Genomic DNA, 13,750 nt, shown 5'->3' with positions numbered 1-13,750 from the left:
AATGATTGAGATTACCTATCCTCCTTATAACATGTAAAAATGCCAGTTCGAGTTAATCCTCGGTACTGTTTCTGTTTTTGTTTTTGCTTATCCTGTTTTTATTTCTGTTAAAAAAAAAAAAAAAAAAAAAAAAAAAAAAAAATTATAAAACAGAAAGAGGTCATCTATTTTCGTCGGACCTGTTTCATTTTCTGTTGTGTTTTCTTTTTTATATGTTTTTTCCGTTTCTGTTTTTTTTTTACCTGTTTTCTGTTGTTTTTTTTTTCATTTTGCGAGTGCTTGCATTTGCACTATTGTCTAGCGTATAAAGGTCAGCGGACTTTTGCGCTTCTATCTGGCGGCGAATGGTCGGATCGTCTGGATAACCGAATAAGAAAATGAAAAGAAAAGAAACAAGTCAAGTGTGGTCTTGAATAAGAAGGAATAAACTATCCAGAGAGTTATAAAGAAGGAATGCACTCAGGTGATCCGAAAAAGTTAGCCATCCTAGGTCTGAAGTGTGATGAATCTAATACCTTAGAACTGCTTTGAGTAGTTCTTTCTACATTCACAAAACATTCATTCAAGGTAAAGCTGCCAGACCACTCTCCTCCCAAAATATGTGTTCTAATGAGTGATTGATGCATGAGCAAGTTCGATTTATTTAGGTGTTCTTTTTTTTAATTTTAACACTCTTTTTTGTATATTTTCACCCAAAAAAGCCTTGAAAACACAAAAGCCATTCCAAAAATCGATCTTATATCTTCCATTTGTCCCTGCTTATGCATCAATCACTCGAAAAAAAACTTTTTTCAATTATCTTGAGAATGTTGATAAAAAAAAAAGTGGAAGTATATGTTCCTCCATTGCCAGCACCCCGAAAAACAAATAGTTAAGTGAAGAATCCCAAAGTTACTGTTTGTCATACAGAAAAGGACTTACTTTCTGAAAGTGAGAAGTTGGAAGAAGAGCACAAGATCCAAAGAAGCTATGACAATATCCCAAGGAACGCAACTTGATATATTCGCTCTATGATGTTGCACAACAACCGTTCTAGTCAAGCTAAGTTGACAAAGCAGTAAGTCAGAGCAGTTCTTGTGGACAAGATACATCCGTCTGTATTCTATAACGGTGGTATGTGTGCACCTGTTAAAACTTTGACCGGTGGTCTGATCCCTCCATCCGCTTGTAAAATCAAGAGACACTTCTTTCAAGTAAATAAATTAAACTTGTGAAGTTAAATGCAGATATGAGAGAGGCCAAAAAAGTCTCGTTGACCTTTGACTCTTGGTTACATATAAAAGGGAGCTACCTGGCAGTAACTGTGCACTACCCCAGGCAAATAGGTGGACAATGGGCCGTCCAGAGTTACATATTATACTTCAAGCGCTTGAAAGTTAGACATACAACCGAAAATATAATTGCAGCTATCAGAGTGGCCCTGAAAAATTATATAATTGAAGACAAAGTATTTTGTGTAGCGTCTGACTCTGGTTCAAATATTGTTAAAGCCGACTAGCCCGGGGGAATTTAAAGGTCTTTATGCTTTGGTCATAGCCTTCATCTTAGTGTAACCAATACTCTCAAGCTCTGGGGAGAAATTGACGTAGAGCAAGTAGGTGAATGTGAATCTGATGACAATGACTATGAACTGGAAGAAGGCTCTTGCAGAGAGCAAAAGATTGATGCAGCCGAAGATGACCTACCCGATGTCATAGATGTAGTCATAGATGTAGATATTACTAGCACTGCATCTGATATGGATGACCCTGACGAGTCGGATGAAGAGAGTGCGTGTGACGAGTGGGCCGAAACTACATCTGACTCTGGAGGCAGAACTAGAGACATAGTGCCAGTGTCAATAAATGCTACATTCAGAAGTTGCGCAAAACCCTGAACCTACCAAAATATTCGGATGTCCAATAAGACAGATTTGAAGGGCTTTGCAAAAATAAAGGGCTGAGTGGTAATGTCCCTCTTTACGCAAAAATTCGCTGCAGCAGCACACAAACCATGTTTAGTTCCTCCCTCGAGAGAAAATCTCCCCTTCAGAAATTTTATAACCTTAAGGTTCGAAATATTTATATCAGAGAACTGGAGCTGTCTGAGCAGGAATGGTTGATAATTCAGAGCACATTTAGTTTTTTGTGCTCTTTTGAAGAGGCAACTAAAGTTGCCAGTAGATCTACCTACACAACATTGAGCAAAGCGTACATGCTGGTGAGGGGCTTGGTAAGCTTCTGCGAGGTGAGACCGGCGAACGAGCTTAAAAATTGTCTCAAGGATCATCTCTTAGTTCCTGCTGCAGAAGTACTTCGTCCAAAATCCAAATTGGAACTTTACCAACAGGCAGCTTACTTGAATCCATTTGCCTATGAATAAATTTAGTGGAGAGAGCGGTGGCCAGACGGTCACTCACAAGATTGCTAAGCAGCTCATGTGAACTCGCTTGCTCCCTTAGGTGAGAAAAGAAATATGAAAGAGCCAGAGAGTCTGAGTGAAGTTGATGACTATTTGTCTCGGTTTTTAAACAAAGCAGGACTAAGACCCTTTGTCCAAAGGTCAGATACTACAGCAGATTTGGCCTAAGAAAAACATAGTCAAAGCCTATGAGGAGAGAATTCCCGTCTGTCTTGTGGAGTGTCGACGAAATGTCCTTTTCAGTAATTAACTCTTTTTTTATACGTAGGCTAGCTCTTGTAACTAATGCTTTGTCAGCTAAGAAGAAGCTCTAGTCTAGCTCAAAGACGTCATTTGGAGATTCAGAACTTGAAGCTCGATATTTACTTTAAATTTGGTTCGAAACAGAACAAGAAGCTTGCAGTACCATTAACTTAGATCTCTGAAAAAAATAAGTAAGGTCGGGAAGTTTGCAAAGAAGTATAAAGGGGCCTATGCTACAAGTCAGTAGACAAGGTGGCTCTAGTGATCTATCAGTGTCAGTATTCAACCAATTTTAGACATCATGGATGCAGCAGTAGCTGCAGCCTAGTAAAGAGCGAATCTCGGCCCACATTAACCAAAATAAAAAAATAAAAAATTTATTTAAAAAAACTATTCTATGCAAAAAAAATATTTAATGCTGATTCAGGACTACTAATTATTACCCAAGTTAAATTTCAATGTAAATCATGAGCACAAAACAAGTTTTCCTTATTTAAAAAAAAAGCCCAAAAACTCTCTAAAATGGCTGAAATATAAGGTACACCATTGAAATTGCCATGGTCTAAAACGCCTAACTGGAGGAATACAGTCCCCCACCTCAAAGACCAAAGAAGATCAGATTTTAGCATGGATAGCACTGATCTGTAATCCTTTATTTTATTTTTCTGCTTCTTCTTCACCCCCTCCCCAAACCCAGAGGGTCACTGGATGGTTGTAGAGAGCAAATTAAGGGCTCTTTCAAAAAGTTTTGTTTACAGTTAGGGCCATTTTGTCAATTGAGAGCAATAACGCAAGTTTAAAGTATTTTTTAAACCTTCTGCTGTGCCACTTAGCAGATCTGTCGTTCTTTTAGTTAATTGATCCGTTAAACTTTTGGAGTTAGAATCACATCCCAGGGCTCACAGCATGTGCTTTCGATCCTCTAGTGGTCCCTACCACGAGTGTACCCAGTGAGCAGGCATTTAGTTTAGTGGGCAACTTTGTTCGCGAGCAATATGCGAGTACCACTTACAGAACCCTTGAAACAAGGCTGTTTCTAAGTGATTTGAACTTGCTTGAACTTGTTCAAAGTTTGAACTTGCTACTTAGGAAGAATTTTAAACTTTAAAACTGGTTGAATAAAAAGTGTATTGGCCATAGTGCAGAATGGAAGTTAGTAGTGAATCATAGTGCAGTTTGTTTTTCATTTTATAAGAAGCTGTTGTGCTTTTGTATTTGACAGAAAAGTTTGTTCCTTTTATTTTATACTCCTTTGTTCTACATTCTGAGGTGGCAAGAACAAAATTGTGCTTTGGCCAGGTCCTCTAATAGATTTTAGAATCACCTGTGCAGTTGTGGTCGTATCGTATGCACATGTGGTCGATTAAAAAAGAGATAGATTAGTGGATTTGGGATAGTTTCAAGGCGGTTTCTTTACGCTAGCTTGGGAATTGTGGTGTGTAATCTTGCCCAGTATAGATGACAGGGTACCATATCCTCAAAAAACGAGGAAGATAAGCAAAAAAAAAAAAAAAAAAAAAAACAGCTGTGTTCTGTTTTTTCATCTGTATTTTTCCGTTTCTGTTTATCCGAAAAAAACAGAAACAGTGCCGAGGGTTAGTTCAAATACAATTTTAAAGGCTACGTTTGTAGGGTGTGACAAATTTTGACTTATGATGTTGAATAGGTCAAATATCTGTTTGCCATATACAATCTTTACTGCAATACACCATCTGTCTGTGTTTCAAAAGTTGTTGTTTTCAATTTCGCAAATCATCTCTGTGCTTCTTTTCATTATGATTATTAAACAACGCATTTTTGAAATAAAAGTTTCCAAAGGAGCGTCAAATGTGATGTTAAAGATTAAAACCAGCAGCAATAAGATCATTATGACGATTTAAACTTATAATGCACTTTGTACAGAGAGGTGGTCGTAGAAGTTTCGGGGGAGACTCGTTCATGTAAAATGAGAATTCTAATCTATGGGCTTGTTAAGAGTGTAAAGTAATCGGAAGGCAACATACCCCCTCCCACACCCTTTTTTAGGGCAACTATAGAGGGAGGGACGGCATTGCATTGTATTGGAGGGAGGGCAACATTTGTCTATTGTTTATATACAGGATTTATCATGGGAAAGGGGAAATGAACGATCCTGGGCGTGTCTGAAAATGCTAAGAGTATTAAGGTGAAACTTCCTGATAAAATGGAGTAATATTCATTATTAGTCAATAATAACATTGGCAATAATAAACGAACATGAATAATTTTAGAAACTTTCGGAAAAGTGGTTTTTTAAACAAAATTAAATAGACATTTTAAACTTCAGACGGGCATAAATAAAATCCTATTACAATTCAACCTTAAAAGACCAGAAACCACAATCAAAAATAAGTGAAACCCAATCAAACCAAAATTGGAACAGATAATCACATCAAACGTCAAGATAACACAGACTGATATAAGATGAAAAAAATCCTAAACAAATGAAAATCAAATTGAATCTCAAATGAAAGGTAACACGAGCAAAATTACTAGAAACAGGAGTTTAGCCACCATTTTCAGGAATTAGCATCATTAAATATTAAACATTAGCATCATTTTCATCTTTCCAGTCATTTTGACTGTTATAAAATCCTTTTTTATCTCTGAAATTTAAAAAATTTAAAATCGATTTGAAAAAATGGATTTTGCCGACTGGCTATATACTTTTACCGACTGATTTAGGTGGTATTGCTATAAGAATTATTTCATTTTTTCCGACTCAGACTGATCTTTCATAACTGATTTTTGACAAACGGTAGAAATGCTTTATCCAGCAAATTGAAGATACAAAAAAATTCGGTTATTCTGACTTGACCAATATGTTCACCATTTTTTCCGCCTTAAAGGCTTCTTAGACAAACAGACAATCCTTGTATTTCCATTCTTTTATTTTGAACATAATAAAAGAACATAGTTAGGACATAATAGGACATAACATAATAAATAAGGGAAACATTATTGTTAGCTACCAAAATTTGTCTGCAAACAGCACACGGAAACATAATAATTGGCAGGATATTTCAAACTACAAGCTCGGAAATAAAGTGGTCAATCGGCTTGAAAATTTCAGGGGTTGTTTGTGGGGCCTAAAAAGCCTCAAAGTAGGAAATAAACTATATTCTAAGACTAATGCTAAATGTAAGAAGTATCACCAGTCTTTAATTCCCTATCGATGGGCTTTGAGGCTTTTATTTTGCAACCAAGGGCGCCCATAAGCTGAATTCCAGGGGGAGGCAAACCTCGTCTAATTGGCACTTTTTACGCTATATAGTAGAAATCTCAGAACAAAAATATAAAAATTAGGCAGCATCATTAAGCCAGGGGGGCGGGGGCCCCTGCCCCCCTTTTGGGCACCCATCCAATTGTTTATAATAATGTTAACGAACATTTCTATTTGTCCTTAGGACGGCAGAAACATAATTGTTAGCTTCAAACTGCACAAATATAATAATTGGATGGGATATTCAAAAATACGAGCTTGAAAATTAGATTTGAAAGTTAGACAGATTTTCGTGGGTCGAAGAGATCTTCAAGATAGCAAAATTGGTGAATATTTTGGTTAAGTCAAAAAATTTGAAAAATGTTTGCCTCCAATTTATTGGATAAAGTTTGGTTTCCAATTTGTATTCTCTATTAAAATTACAAGCATAGAACCTAAATGCTGCATTAACTGGTTTTGGACATTGCACTATAAATAATCCTACAATTATCTCCAAAACTGATCCGATTTGTTAGAGTATTTCTCTAACAATTCTAGTTGACAGTTTTTTTTTATGGCGGAAACCATAGAGATATAAAGTATAAAGTTTAAATATGTAAAATAGATATTTGGCGGAAACACAATTGTTGGGAAAATCGTTAGCCACCAGTTTTTGTATGGTCGGCGGAAAATAGTCAGAATTAAAAACGTCAGTTTGAATAATCCCCAAGACCTTTGATCAAGAAACAGAAGAACAAAATAGCACATTTCAATTTTTCTGGTGAAATAAGCTAAGTAGGATAAGTTTATTTTATTTTCTGATAAAACTTAAATGAGCTTAATTTTGTTCTTCAGTATTCATCTCTCTCTTGGGTATTCATCTCATCAAAACTGTGCTGGAGAATTTGATAGGCCTAATAAATTTGTTGGGGGAAGGACATCCATTAAATATATACCAAATCATATTATTGAGCTAGGAATAAAGTGAATACACCATTCGATGCCTTTTTTTATGCTGAATACGAATATAATAATCATTTGTATCAGAAATGAATTTTAGCCCCCCCCTCTATATATAGCCTATGCCAATTCAGGGTATATATTTCTACATTAGGGGGGTGGGGGCAAATTTTGTTTCTGATGTAAATAGAAGGTAAGTTTAAACTTTACCCCCACCCACTAATTTATAAATATAAACCCTGAATTGGCATATATAGGGAGGGGCTGAAATTCATTTCCAATAGAAATGATTAGGCCTATTATATTTGTAATCAGCATAAAAAAAGGCATCAAATGGTGTATTCACTTTATTCCTAACTCAATAATATGATTTGGTTTATATTTACCAGACATCCACCACATGGCTATCCTAGGCTAATACAGAATTAAAGATAGGCTAACTTGAATTAAAGTTATCAAGTATTTTGCAGTAGGTTGCATCAAGACATGGCCAATTGTAGACAGTGAAAAGCCAAGACAGATAGTCCAAGTATTTGAGAGACAAATGTTTAAATGGCTGGGACACGGATAAGTGGCAGGAGTAGGCACGACTCTCTTATTGGACACATACTTGTTTGTTAGTTTTTGGAAAGGCATGTCTGCCTAGAGGCATGCTGCATGCTAACCAAGAATTTAAAATTGACATAAGACCATTAGATTGCCTGTAATGAGAGGCAAACAAGGTATGCCCGCCTATGGTCTTAAATTATGACCAAGAATTTAGAATTGACTTAGGACTTTTTGCTATCTTGGAAAGGGGCTAGGTAAGGAATATTAAACTTTCAGGGATGGATCTACAGACTAAAGTATAGGTACATTTTTACCAAATCATATTATTGACTTATGAATAAAGTGAATATACCACTCAATGCCTTTTTTTATGCTCTTTCCAAATATAATAATCATTTTTGTTGGAAATGAATGTTACCCCCACCCCTGTATACAGACATCCACCATATGGCTAATATGGGAGTAAAGTTCATTTGTGATGCAAATGGATGTTACATTTAGATTGAGGATGTAATTCTAGGTATATATTTGCACATTAGGAGGGTTGGGGTATATATTCTGTGAATATATAGGTTCTAAGAAATTCATGAGTTTCTTTGAAAAACTGGAAAAACAAGGAAAGAAGTGAAGATAAAGGCTCTATCCCTGCAAAATGTGTTAACTAGGATTATTCTGCATATTATAGAGTAAGAATTATTTTCTTAATATGTTTCTTTAGGTCCAGCTGGACTCCTAGGCTTAAAATACTGGTTGGTCAGTTGGCTAATTCAAAGATTTGTATATATATACACTGTCAAACTAGCCATCTGGTGGTATCCCATTGGGGGAATAGGGTAGCCTAGAAAGAAAAAACATAGCCTAGTTAGCCCTTATAGAATTGTGACTTTCCAGACAGAATATGAATATGTCTGCTGATTTCACCAAATACTGCAAACCTCTTGGGTTATCAGGAGAGTAGCCTACCCTATTAAAATTATACAAGCATTATATTAGGCCTATTGGTTTTAACTTAGTATTTTTAGGGTGTATTTGAAGAAACAGTAAAATTCTACTTTAGCTACTTTTGGCTATCTTGGAGAGGGGTTAGGTTAGGAAAATGAAACTTTCACAGATGGGTGTACAGGCTAAAGTATGTCATGGGAAGGTATTATGAAGTACCTACCTCCACTCCTTCTCCTTCTAGAGGGTCCTTACCTTTGATGACCTGTAAAATCCATGTGTTATAAAGGTGAAACATTGCAAAATAGATCTTCTGCTTAAATGAAGTACAAAAAAATAGTTTTCAGCTTCACAACTTTGCTCAATCCCAATTTATAAGGATTTAAAGATATACAAATACATTTCCTAAATTTTGAAAAAAAACCCACTGATATGGCTTAAAATTCTAGCCTACTCAAACAACAGGAATTGCATTTTCAGAACAAAAGCAAGAGAAAAATAAACTGATAACTGAAAATTAAGGTAAAATGTTTTGTCAAATTTTCAATAGGTATAGACCTGTCATGTAGGCAAATTTCAGGACCCTTTAGAGGTAGAAGGAGGGAAGGTAGGTACTTCAAAATGCCTTCCCAGGACACACTTTAGCCTGTAGACCTGTCCCAGAAAGTTTCATTTGCCTAACTTAACCTCTTTCTAAGATAGCAAAAAGTAGCTAAAGTGGAATTTTACCAAAGAAACTCTCCTCCTGAAAGTATAAAGTACCCAAAAAACAACTATCCTCATATTTTAGCCTTAGGAAATCCACTTAAATGAGTTTTCTAGCAAAAGAGTAGCCTACCTACAAAAAAAAGAGAAGAGATTTCCTTATGTTGACTGTGAATACATAGCCTATTCCTGAGATTACAAGTGATATCTAGGTTCCAGTCATGCTTACTAGCTTTAGGAAGCATAACAGAGTGTATAAGTGAATCAAATGCAAGTCTTACACAATGAGCAGCAAGAACTAAACATTTAGGCCTACTGGCTGATTTGGTAAATTTGCAGGTGGCACAATACTTTAGCTAGGATGAAAGTGAAAACATCATTTGATACCTTTTTTTATGCTCTTTCATAATACAATAATTGCTTCTGTTGCAAATTGCATCTTGAGCCCTTAAAGGGGCCCCAAAGGTATTTCATTTTTGTAACCACATAAAAAAGCCATCAATACTAGTTAAGTTATTAAAAAGTGGTTAAAAACATATTACTAGTTTATAAATAAGTTGTTCAAGAATAATATATTTCAAAAATACTTATTTATAGAAATTCAGACCTCATTTATTAAGCAACTGAAATATAAGCTGTTTTCCTACCTTTTTTATTGAAGGGTGCATTTTTTGAATTTCATTGACTAAAAATAGGGTAAAAATTTACAATTGCTACTCTTGATAAGGAGACATGTTAAGAAAACAATTCTTACTTTCAAATATGTATAATGATCCTAGTTAATGTATTATCCAAGGGGAGAACCCTTATCCTCAAGTCTTTCCTCTTTTCCTTCTTTTTCAAACTTAAAAGAAAATAAATTTCAATTTTTGTATGCTCTCAGTGCAATGCATAAATCTTTTGAAATTGTTGCTATAAATTGTTTTCTATAGGTGGCATTTCCAAATTCCGTTTTTTTTAAAATGATCAATAAAGCAGTGGTGAAAATGCAAAATATTGCTATAAACATACATGTACATACAGAGTGTATACCCCCACCCACTTAATGTGCAAATATATTACCAAAATTGCATTCTGATTCTAAATATAACCTTCATTTACATCACAAATAAGTTTTGCCCCCACCCCCCTGATATGCAAATATTTACCCTGATTTGGATATATTTAGGGGTTGGGGTACAGTTCATTTGGTTATATTTAGGTTCAGAATGCAGTTTTGGTTATATATTTGCACATTAGGGGGGTGGGGATATATACTCTTTATGTATTTGTTTGTTTACAGCAATATTTTGTATTTTTGCCACTGCTTTATGTATCACTTAAAAAAAAAAACAGAATTTGGAAACACCATCTATAAAAAACAATTTCAAAAGATCTATGCATTGCATTGAGAGCATGCACAATTATAAATTTCTTTTCTTTTAAATTTGAAAAAGAAGGAATAAAGAGGAGATACTTGAGGAAAAAGGTTCTCCCCTTGGATAATGTGTTAACTAGGATCATTATACATATTTGAAAGTAAGAGTTATTTTCTTAGCATGTCTCCTTATCAAGAGTAGTGATTGTAAATTTTTACCATAAATAGCACTGAATTCAAAAAGTCAAGCACTGAATAGCAAAATTTGAAAATACACCCTTCAATAAAAATGGTAGGGAAACAGCTTATATTTCAGTTGCTTAATAAATGAGGTTTGGATTTCTATAAATAATTGTTTTTGGAATATATTACTCTTGAACAACTTATTTATACACTAGTTATGTGTTTTTAACCCCTTTGCAATAATTCTACTAGTGTTGATAGCTTCTTTGTGTGGTTACAAAAATGAAATACCTTTGGGGCCCCTTTAAGGGTTCAAGATGCAACTTGTGAAAGAAGCAATTATTGTATTATGAAAGAGCATTAAAAAGGCATCAAATGATGTTTTCATTTTCATCCTAGCTAAAGTATTGTGCCACTTGCAAATTTACTGCTGATTTTGCATCAGCTACTGCATTTGTTAATATAGACTAGTATTTGTGTCAGCACAGCCAGTTCTATGTCTATAGTGTTTCCTTCAGAAGAAGATAAAGACAAGAATAGGGTAAGATTCCTAGTACTTGGACAGCTAATAACCACTTCAATAGCAAAATCACTGTAAAACCTCTGCTGTACCACCAATAAAGTAGATTGTTTAAACATTGGATTTGTCTATATTTTCTTAATAAGCATTTCATTAGCTTGTCTATTTTAACCTTTGACAAAACAAATAAACATGCATCCATGATCTTTCTTCTGGCAAAAAATACAAAATTCCACATTTTTGCAGATAGGAGCTTGAAACCTCTACAGTAGGGTTCTCTGATAGGCTGAATCTGATGGTGTGATTTTCATTAAGGTTCTGTAGCTTTTAGGGGGTCTCTCCCCCTTTTTTCGAAAATCAGTCAAATTTTCTCAGGCATGTAGCTTTGGACTGACTCTATCATGGATATCTAGTCTAAAGCAAGTGTTTTAAAGAAGAAAACTGTATTCTAATAGGATGTAAGGGTAGCTTTTGCTAAGTCTGAACATTAAAAAGGACTTTTCCTAGATTTTGGTCAGCCAATGCTAACTATCCAAGTCCCAACTGGATACTGTTCTAATATCTGTACAATATGCAAGAAATTAACTTTGGTTAGTGCTAATGAAATAAAACAAAATATGATTACCTGAATTTGCACTTTGGAGCAAAATAAGGTCCAATGTTGGATCAGTTTGGCTCCATTGTTGAGATGGCAGTTAAAAAAACATTTTACACCAAATATAAAAGAAAAGAGTTGTGACTGTGTTTATGGCCCAGTGACATGTCTTCTGACTAAGAGTGTGCTAGGGTAGATGCAATTTAAACCCACTTGGTAACAGTGACCACAGATAGGTATGATCATGGGACCATTCTTCTGTAGTTTAGAGTAGACACTGTTGCACAGTGTCAGTTTCTGATAGAGTATGCAAGTTGGTTTGGTATGACAAGCAACATCAGCATCCTAGCATAACTCTGTTGCATATACATATATATTAATCACTATTTATGAGACATAGATGATGGGCAGCTCTAGTTGTATCTTGAAGTTTTGGCTTCCCATTCTTTATTGAGTTTCCTTTTAAAAACTTCAGCTGATGTTGAAGATACTGTCTTGTTGCTTAAAGAGTTCCAATCATTAATGACCCTTTGGCTAAAGAAGTCATGTCTAATTCTGCTGTTAACTCTGGGCTTATGAAGCTTTTTAGAATGACCTCATGTTTGTCTTTTGTTGGGTAACTGGGTAAGCAGCTTATTTTGGGATTGATTGAGAAATTTATGTGTGAGTAGCATGTCACTTTGCTTGCATCAGAAGGTCAAAGATGGGAGTTTTAGATTAGATAGTCTTTCACTATATGGTTTCTCACTAAGAACAGAGATGCACTTGGTGGCCCTCCTTTGTACACCTTCAATCATTTGTAAAAAAGGACCAGCAAGGTAGGTTCCAAAGTCAAGAACTGGTCTCACAATTACCTTGTATAGCTTCAAGAAGATTCTATTTGATTGGCTAGTAAGTGTTCTTTAATTAGTCCAAGGCTAGAATTTGCTTTGGAAACAGTTTGTGCAGAGTGTTCATGGAACTTCAGAAGATTATCTACTGTGACTCCCAGGTCTTTGCCACTGGTGCAAGTTTGGAGAGGAATGGGGGATGATGTCTGATTGTCATACATAGTGTATTGGTACAGGGGATTATTGTGACCAAAATGAATAGACACATTTTGATATGTTGAAAGAGAGAAACCACCTATCTGCCCATGCCTAAACATGATCAAGGTCAGATTGTATTGATGATTTATCAGGTACACCAATTTTGAATTGTTGGCATAAAGGGATAAGTGGTTGTTGACTTTGGTAACCATATTGTTTATATAAAGAAGAAACAATGTGGGTCCAAAACTGTTCCCCAGGGAACACCACTTAAAACATTACAGGGCTGAGAGTAGGTACATTTGCTATCTGTTGTAAAGAGCCATACAGTCTAAGATCTACCAGTCAGGAAGTTCATTAGCCAGTCTACTAATTCATGCTAGATTCCTGCTGCTATTAGCTTAAATCCAAGCCAATTATTTGGGACCTTATCAAATGCCTTGGCTAGGTCTAAAAGAATCAAATGAACATGAAGGCCTTTGTCCAGTAACTGGGTAACCTGTTTGTAAATGTCTAGAAGGTTAGTTTCTACAGATTGTCCTGGGAGAAAGCTGTGCTGCCTGTTGGAGATACTTTCATAAGTTACAAGGTTTTGAAGAAGTGCATCATTAACAATCCTCTCAAGGACTTTTGCAACAGAAGATGTGAGGCTGATAGGTCTATAATTTTCAGCTTTGGATCTATCCCCCTTTTTAAAGATAGGTGTGATATAGGCTAGTTTCCATTGGGAGAGGACACACTTATGATCAAGTGAATTTTGAAAAAGTATATATAGTGCTTGGGCAATTTCATGAGCAGCTTCTTTTAGCAGATGAGAATGAATTTTATTAGGACCAGCACTTTTGTTTATGTCCCAGCTTTTGAGTTTTTTCTTTAATCATAGAAGCAGTAACTGTAATGCAACTCATTTGCTTCTGGATGTTGTGCTTTAAGTTGGGAATGGGAATATTATTAAGTTCATTTGTGAAGACTGATGCAAATTGCTCATCTAGAAGATCAGCTATATTTTGGGTGCCTATGACTTCATTTCCATCACTTGTTGTTAAGTGTT

The 13,750-nt window shown here is 35.4% G+C and overlaps 1 protein-coding gene and 1 pseudogene across 1 annotated transcript in view; both read left to right on the top strand.

Moving 5' to 3' along the window:
* The first annotated feature begins 1,228 nt into the window (after nt 1–1,228).
* Nucleotides 1,229–2,361, top strand: LOC148946123 (uncharacterized; annotated as a pseudogene).
* Nucleotides 2,362–6,587: 4,226 nt separating this feature from the next.
* LOC148946122 (alanine--tRNA ligase, cytoplasmic-like) overlaps nt 6,588–13,750 on the top strand; it is a 100,027-nt gene continuing 92,864 nt past the window's right edge. The window contains exon 1 of the mRNA XM_089098134.1: nt 6,588–6,658. The gene's annotated coding sequence lies outside the window, so the exon portion shown is untranslated. The remainder of the gene's footprint in view (nt 6,659–13,750) is intronic.

This window comes from Artemia sp. Qi Xiang Cuo, chromosome 12 (genome assembly GCF_049724085.1).
Source record: "Artemia sp. Qi Xiang Cuo chromosome 12, ASM4972408v1, whole genome shotgun sequence".
Lineage (NCBI taxonomy): Eukaryota > Metazoa > Arthropoda > Branchiopoda > Anostraca > Artemiidae > Artemia > Artemia sp. Qi Xiang Cuo.
Note: the sequence above shows the minus strand (reverse complement) of the source record. Positions and strands in the feature narration are given on the sequence as shown.